An 8,524-nucleotide genomic window follows, 5' to 3' on the forward strand; every position below is an offset into this window, starting at 1 on the left:
CGGGCCAGGGCCACGTTGCCCGCGACGGAGACCTCCACCGCGACCCACAAAGCCTCACTGCAGCACCCGTCAGCCTACAGCCAAAGGCCGCCGGGACCGGGGGCTGGCAGCTTGCCAGCAAAGGAGCGCGGAAGCTGAAGCCAGGTGCCGGCCGGGTTCTCTGAACACACGATGAACTCCGGAAGCAGCTCTGCCGAGTGGAAGCGCGGCCGGGGAGGCCGGCCGACCATGGCGCGCCTCCCTTCATTGACGGGGCTGCCACGACCTAGGCGGCTCCCGCCGCGCGAAGAGGCGCCGCCGCGGCCGACAAGGACGGCGCCGGACCCGGAGGAAGTTCGCCCACGCCCACGAGGGACAACAGTGGGGGTTGCGGCATGCTTGCGGGGGCGACCACGCCCCCTCTTAGGCGGTGGTGAGCTAGGCCCCTCCTGGCGAGCCTTCCCCTTCTCGGCGGCCGAGAACCTCTTCACTGGCGCCATGAGTGTCGCGGCAAGGAGGAAGAATAAGAAGCGGGTGGAATGGGGGAAGAGATGAGCAACGAGGGCTCTGCCCCTCCCCTCATTTATAGCCAGAGGGAGGCCAACCACCGGCCTCCACGATCGAAGGTAATGATGGTTTTTCTGCATGCAGCAGGGACTCGCCAAGTCGGGCGGTTGCCGAGGCAGCATGGGGAAGTGGAGACGCCCACGTCCTGTCGATCGCCACGCGTCAATTAAGGTCGCAGGCTATTGGGGCCCGCGGCACTCCGCACTTGACCCTCGGCTTCGCCTCGAAGCCAAGTGCGAGCGCGCCTTGGGCCCGGGGGCTACTGTCGGCATCCTGGGAACGGGGGTACCCAGACTTGCCTGCCTGTAGCCCAGGGCGTGGCTCATCCAGCGGCCTCGTATGGCCCATCTTCATCAACAACCACTCAAGACCCTCACGAGGGGCCAAGCCTCGCGAGGCGGATGACGTAAGACCTCCTCAGGGGAAGCCCCCCTAGGCTGGCTCCCGAGGAGCAGAGATATCTATGCAAGGGGCACCTCGCGAGGTTCGCATGACGTGAGCCATGACGACCAAGGCCAGGCGGGCGCCAGCGGACGCAGAGTACTCATTGCCTCTTTGGTGCTAAAGGGGCAAGCATAGGCGAGGAGTCCCGAGGCATCAGGCAAAGGTTTCCATATTGGTGCAACGAGACCAAGACCAGCAGGACGGCAGGACGGAGGTCACCGCAGAGCCCACGACGGCGTCACCACCAGAGCCTTTGGCAGGCGAAGACAACCTTTTGTCAGGATAACTTGTAATAGTTCTCCCCCTTCGAATTGGCCGTTGTGGGATCCCTTGCCACCTAATATTTGGGAAGAGGACCCGGGCCACTATAAATAGGACTAGCCACCACCCTCGCAAGGGACGGAACATTCAGACCATCCTCAGCACACGAGCTCACCGAGCTCAAGAACACCTCTCCTCAGGAAGCTGTTCTTCCCTTGTACTTGTTCATCCTCAGTCTGCGAGGCAATCCACCACACCACACTAGAGTAGGGTATTACACCACAACGGTGGCCCGAACCAGTATAAACCCTCGTGTCTCTTGCTCTTTGGGTTCGTCGAGTTAAGCCTTGAGATCTCTGCGAAAGCGAGCTAGAGAGAGAGATCTTCATGCGCACCCCAGTGTTCGAACCTCAAGGGTTTGCCGGAACCCAGAATCCGACAAGCTCCAATTAGCACCTCTTGGGCTGGATATTTTTTTGGGTGGGTTAGATGCAACTAGCTCAAACTAGACCTCATGTTTGGATATACTTTAGGACTATTTGATCCTGAACTAGCTCAAACTAACTCTGACTCATGGATACAGTAGCAGTTAATCAGCCGATAATTTGTAAGAATGCAATAAACTCCTTCCGGCCCGTAATATAAGATGTTAATTCATCTAATATGTGAGTATATTGGATGTTATAAGATATTATAAAAGAGCGTTGTACTACATCATTGTGCAATTGCTGTTTTAGTAGAGGTGAGAGTGTCCCGATCTTTCGATGAGATGATAACTGTCGATTTGGTGGAGACGACTTTGACGATGCGACTACAAACGTGCAACGACGTTGCGCCTTAGCAATCGCTAAACCAACTCCCAGAGGTTATTGACCACACCGGAGCACGATCAACCTAGCCATGAAGGTCTATTCCTGCAAGCAATCAAAGAACAAGCAAGAATATGATTAAGCAATCTGAATATTATGAATATGGATGAAGTAGTGATGAAAGTGGGGTTTCATAAGCGGTCTTAGTCTGCTCGTTGGACACAAACGAAGTACACGAAGTTGCAGTGATGGCTAACTTTTAACTAAATAAAACCCAAGTATAAACGGTGCCTTAAGGGTTGTATTTATAGGAGAAAAAAGAGGGGAATTCGTCCACCCTTGACAAGGTGGGACTAAAACATCTCCTAAGTCGCTTCCCCTACAATATGGACTCTAAAAATAGCCAAATGAGAGGTATTTTGAAAATACATGGGCTAGCCCAAAACTAAGGTGACACAACACCAATAATAATCTACGGACGAAATTTGTGAAAGACATGTTATATATTTCGTCCATCTTCTTATATATCATCATGGTGGCTTCAAAGTGTGGAAATCTCCTCCGGAAACTCCGTTCTTGTTCCCTTCGCACGCGGCTTCATCATAGTGCTTGATCGTGCTCCAGTGTTCATTCTTCTTGTCCATACTAGGTGCTTCAAGTGTAACCAACACAAATATATCCAAGTTAGGCAGCATCACATTCTCATGAACATTTGAAACATTACTAAGAAACGAAAGTGCCTGATAATTTAAGTGGCATGCGCGAGCTCTAGTAATTGGTCCAATAGGTATAGTAGCAGGGGTTGTGGGTGTAACTGTGCTAGCCATGTCCTTATCATCCTCCCCATTTTGAAAACAAAGCCGTCCTCGGCGTTGCTTAATCTGAAATATGGCTAACAAAAAAGACAAGGTGTACATGCTATATATGTATATGTCATCCATTTTTACTGATCTCGGTTGTGGCACATGTGACACAGCTATATAAGAGCACACTTCAATAGTCGTGAAATATAAAGCCAATATATTAACACAAGAAGTGAAAGGCATGAAAATATTGCAGCTCAGTTTGCACATATAAGTTAAGCTCTTAATCGTAACAAAATATTGGCAATGCTCATCATTAAACCATGCCAACCTTGATGAACGATCACCAAGTTTAGATGTCATATCAAAATGATTAATCATTGGCACAACTATTTTCAAACGTATTTGATCCAAATATCATGTACTCCCGGATTCACATGGTTCTTTCGCATCAATAGTTAATTCAATGGGTTCACTCAAAAGTGTTTGATCACATGGCAAAGTCAAATCATAAACATAGTCCTCTAAAATAGCTGGTGTGATCAAACTAGTGGGTAGCTCATCGCATGGTTCATTTAAATTGACAAGGCATTCATAATACTCATGTGGAGGTGGAAGATCGGTACCTTTGTCATTACCTCTTGTCATCAACTCAGATGATGTAGGCACTCTCGAAGGTGATGTGTCACATGGTGGAGGTGATGTAGTCCTCACAACCACGGACGTGGTTGTCATAGTATGCCTAGTAGTTGAAGGAACAACCGTATCATCTCTTGGAATGTGCACCTTGCTCCTATTCTCCTTGTGGACAACACGCCGTTTTACTTTCTGTTCAGCTTTGCAAGCAAGACGAAACAAACGGTCCATAGGATAATACTCTTCATGAATTTGTATCTCCTGAATATCACGGTTTAAACCTCCCCAAAATCTATCCATCAAATCATCTTCACTTTCCTCTAACAAGGAGTGCAACAAGGTACTTCGTAAATCATCATAATATTTTGTTACAGTGTCACTACCTTGTTTTAAATGTTGTAGTTTTTTAATCATGCCACGAGTATAATAAACATTGACAAATTTATCTCTCATGACAGGTTTTAAATCATCCCAAGTAGTAGGTACATAATTAGAGTATAACCGACAATGTTCACTCCTCCAAACAGTAGCAAAACCAGTGAATGTACCAACCGCGACCTTAAATTTTTCATGCTAAAAAAAATTATGGGAAGCAAATATAGCATTTATTTCGAACTCCCATTCCGTATATAAATCAGGCTTAAAACGACCATGAAAAGGTGGCATGGAAACAAGAACCTGATTGTGTGCATTCTGATGTCTTTGTACCTCTTGTGATGGTGGTTGTATTTTTTGAGGTGGTGACATCTCTCCCACGATTGATGAAGCCCAACTGACTTTGGAACCTGTCATATTTAGTAGAAAACAAGAAACAAAATTCAAGAATAATGTTCCTATGAACTACTAAGATGTGGTGGTAAAACACTCACAGTATAGCAAATATCAAAATCTTACAAGTTCTTACCATGCAGCAGATGGTGACCGGCAACTAGCGGTGTCAAATAACTCCAAAAGTTTGGTAAAGTGATTGCCAGGTGAACATATGTATGCACGGTGTAGAAATATGTGGAGCTAGGTTGGATTTATATGTGTGAAAAAAATGCTACAACCACGTTAATATATGCAAGCTGAAAATTCGCTCAAAGTGGTCGAGTGCTGGTCCTAAGCTAGACCGGATTAGAGACGCGAGCCTAAGACACAGACGAATTCACGACCGTAACAAAAGTGAAAATACTGAGTGCTAGATCAAAAAAGGATATACAAACAATTAGTGCTAGCAAGCCACTTAACTTTTTTTCTTTCTCTCCTTTTTGCTTCACGATCCTCATATACTGAGCACTACTAGCCACGTGTTCCTTTTTTTAAGTTCAGTCTCCAACCGAACCAAAAATATCAGCATTGTATTCCCTTCCAAACACCTACTCTGTTTTTTTCTATCTCCACTTCCCAAACGAACTACAAGTCCAAAAGGAAATAGATCCGAACACAACTTTTCTTACTCTTTTTTTCCTATTACTTGCTTCCTTTCTGATCGGTCCTTCTTCTCCTTCCTTCCACTAGTAAATGTGCACGTGCAATGCACGTCTTAACTAATATTACAATCATATGCGAATAAGCATATCGTTTGTTATAATTAGTACCCTCAACCTGAACATATGCTACTACCGTACATCCATCTTAAATTATGTATATAATTAAGATCCATTTATACAAATATGTTATTAGAAACAGTATTGTTCAGTTTCATATTTTACGTATATACCTAAATAAGCAAGCATTCAGATATGACATTCATTTCCAAAGCAACACCGGAAGAATTCTTAACTCTCAAGATTGAAGGCTCTGCTGTATTTTCAGGGATGTGCCTGCAAACTTGTTTAGTCATCAATCCACAATATATGCATTTCTATTGTAAAATAATTCCTTGCAGGGTACACCTGTGCAGCTAACATGCATTTCTACATCACATTATTATTATCGATGATTACTAACTTTTCTAACTTCCTCTCCATTTCTCATTAGAACATGATACATGCAGGAGCAGAGAAGGAAACCCAGATGGTTACCAAACTGGTGGCAAAGAAGATGACAATGCTCAGAGAAGCACCTACGGTGACAGTCGTATGGCCGAGCTTGAGCAGCACCAAGACCATACGCCCCTCAAACATTAATGAAAATTTTGGTCATTATTTTTGTTCCGGCCAACAGGTTAGCCCCACTTGCTCCCTAAACTTTAATGAAAAACTTGGTCATTATTCTTACTCCGACAAACAGGTTAGCCCCACTTACCTTCCCTGCCTCATCACCAAGGTAAATAATAACATAGTAGCATACAAAAACCCAGACATCAGTAGGGCAGGTTGCACACTTTGTAAACTGATGACATCATGACAGTGAAAGGTTATTTTACTGCTAACATGAAGTCAATCACTACATGCCTTTTAAAAATGCTTTTCAATGTACCCAGTTATTACGTGCTTTGTCTGCGGTACCAAATTATCAGTCCAACTAAAACAACTACCTTAAAATATATGGATGACATATCAAGAACAAGTACTTGCTTGATGAGATACATAACACGCCAAATTCTACATTTATTATTCAAATAACCAGTGAGAATTATCTGACCATAACACAATATTCATCAGATAATTAACTATGCAGCAATAATCCTATTACATTACTGCCCACCAAACACAGAGAAGTAGTTTAGTTGCATTACTTCTTGCCATGGATTGATAGCAGTAAGGACGACCAATAATACAAAATAATGAAGTTGGAAAAAATATAAGTTGGGGCATACTGATTTTATGGGTGACTTGTCCCCTATGAAGAAACAAGTCAGACCTGCGGGGTGGTGTGTTATGTATTTTACGTGCTTTGTCTGCAGTACCAAATTATCAGACCAACTAAAACAGCTAACTTAAAATATATGGGTGGCATATCAAGAACAAGTACTTTCTCGGTGAGATACATAACACGCCAAATTCTACATTTATTATTCAAATAACCAGTGAGAGAATTAACTGACCATGAACATAATATTCATCTGATAATTAACTATGCGGCAATAATCCTATTACATTACTGCCCACCAAACTCAGAGAAGTAGTTTAGTTGCATTACTTCTTGGCATGGATTGATAGCAGTAAGGACAACTGATAATCCAAAATAATGAAGTTGGAAAAAATATATGTTGGGGCATACTGATCTTATGGGTGACTGTATCAGGTCAAATAATGGTGGGCGAGCACAGAGACGTCCGTCTTGTCCATTGGGTGAACAATTGCAACAGAGAACTAATGTGGGAGGTGTTCTAGAGCAGTATCAACACCGTACTGCAAATAAATTAACCCATCAGAAGTTCTAAAATGACCCAAAGAATCAGAGAATGAGGAAACGGAGAGGGCTACATACATATGTCAAGTTGATACCTGAAACCAGTCATTTGGATCACAAATACTACTCAGTCAGCTTTAACCTAAAATAAGAACCAAGATGAGGGAAGCTGCCGACCTTGAAATAGAATCAATATGAAGATCATGTGTCTCAAAAATCTTGTTTGCACTTGGTAGTGAACTACTTATTTACAACAATTTTCTTTTTTGGTATATATGAGATATTGGGTATCAATTGCTAGCTGATGTATTGTTCTCACTTTCATATAAAAATCAATGCATCCGTCGTCATATAATACGAAATTCACAGAGATTAGCTGATGTATTGTTCTTCAATTCCTTCTCACACATATTACAATTGGGAATGCAAATGACTCCTTGGAAATTCGATGAACAGAAAAAATGTTGATTGAAAAGAGGAAGCGTCACTATATTACCATGGGCGTGTGACGAACAGCTTGTTGGCCAGGGCTGGACTTCGTCGTCTGCTTGGGCTGACATGGCAGATGCCTAAGGAGTGGAGAGAGCCTGCATCCGGCGGAAGCAAGGCGGGTAAGCCAGGTAGCAAGCCAGCAAATGGCGTCGGCGGCGCTCCTGGGCAACGCAGTCCGTGTCTCAGCGTTGCTGCACCAAGCGTTCGCCGCACGACCGCGCCAAGCCGGCAGGAACCAGGTGCCCCGTCCTCGCCCTCCTTGGGGCTGGCCCTAGCTTCGCCCCGGCGCGCCCTCCGGTGGCGGCGGCAAGACAGGGAGGAGGTAGGGGAGGGAAGGAGTGGCGGCTAGGGTTCTCCCCCGAGACTCATGGAGGCGACGCGGTGGCTGCCATATGAAGAGCCCTTTTGCGTTTACGAAGCGTTGTACGCGGACGCGGCGTGGAATATTCCTCCGCGGGTGGAGTGCGTTCAGTCCTACTAAATTGCTAATTGCACACATAGTTCGGGATTAAACTAACTGTAACCATTAGATTTTATTTAGTGGGGCTAATCTAACGGGGGTAATTAGGCTGGGTACATCTGTGGAGTGGCATTAAGAAAGAATTAGTTTGATTGTTTAATAGTAGTATAGATATAGATAAAAAAACTCCAGCCAACACACATGTTGGTGCAATACTCCTCGTACTATTTCCTTTAAAAAATTACAAGGATCTCTTTCCTCACGTGATCAATGGATGGGTCCCGCAACAATAAATCCCAACCAAAATTATTCTACGGCAAAAACAAATCCAACATTGATTGAATTTATGCTATGTGATCAAGCCTCTCAACGCATGTATATGGACCCAGTTGAACTACCAGAGTTGTTTGCAACGACATGTTGGTACATATGGTGGCAACGCAGGCAATTGGTCCGGGGTGAACAAGTTCAGTGCCCAGTTCCGACTGCTCCAGCAATATACGCTTTAACCTTGAATTTTGTTAGAGCAAGAGGGAATTTGACCCAAGTCCCATGTACAAACATATGGTCTCCTGGCCTGACCGGACAGCAAATACTGAATGTCGATGCATCCTACTTAGAAGACGATTTCACAGGAGCTTGTGGAGCTGTGCTTCGCGATAACAGAGGAGGCTACATCAAGGCAGCTACGGCGAGACTTGACCACGTCCCAGATGTGGTTTCAGCAGAAGCAGCAGCGCTGTTGGAGGGACTAAACTAGCACAGAGCACTGGATGCAACAATCTTTTAGTACG

At 44.7% G+C, this 8,524-nt stretch overlaps 1 long non-coding RNA gene across 1 annotated transcript; it reads right to left on the bottom strand.

Annotated features, from left to right (window-relative positions):
* Positions 1-2,235: 2,235 nt before the first annotated feature.
* Positions 2,236-7,683, bottom strand: LOC109757215 (uncharacterized). The gene is made up of 4 exons (XR_012181822.1): positions 7,275-7,683; positions 6,857-6,920; positions 3,490-6,777; positions 2,236-2,712 (listed from the first exon to the last, which is right to left on the bottom strand). It is a non-coding gene; the product is annotated as an uncharacterized lncRNA (long non-coding RNA).
* Positions 7,684-8,524: the final 841 nt, after the last annotated feature.

This window comes from Aegilops tauschii, chromosome 4 (assembly GCF_002575655.3).
Source record: "Aegilops tauschii subsp. strangulata cultivar AL8/78 chromosome 4, Aet v6.0, whole genome shotgun sequence".
In the NCBI taxonomy this organism is placed as follows: domain Eukaryota; kingdom Viridiplantae; phylum Streptophyta; class Magnoliopsida; order Poales; family Poaceae; genus Aegilops; species Aegilops tauschii.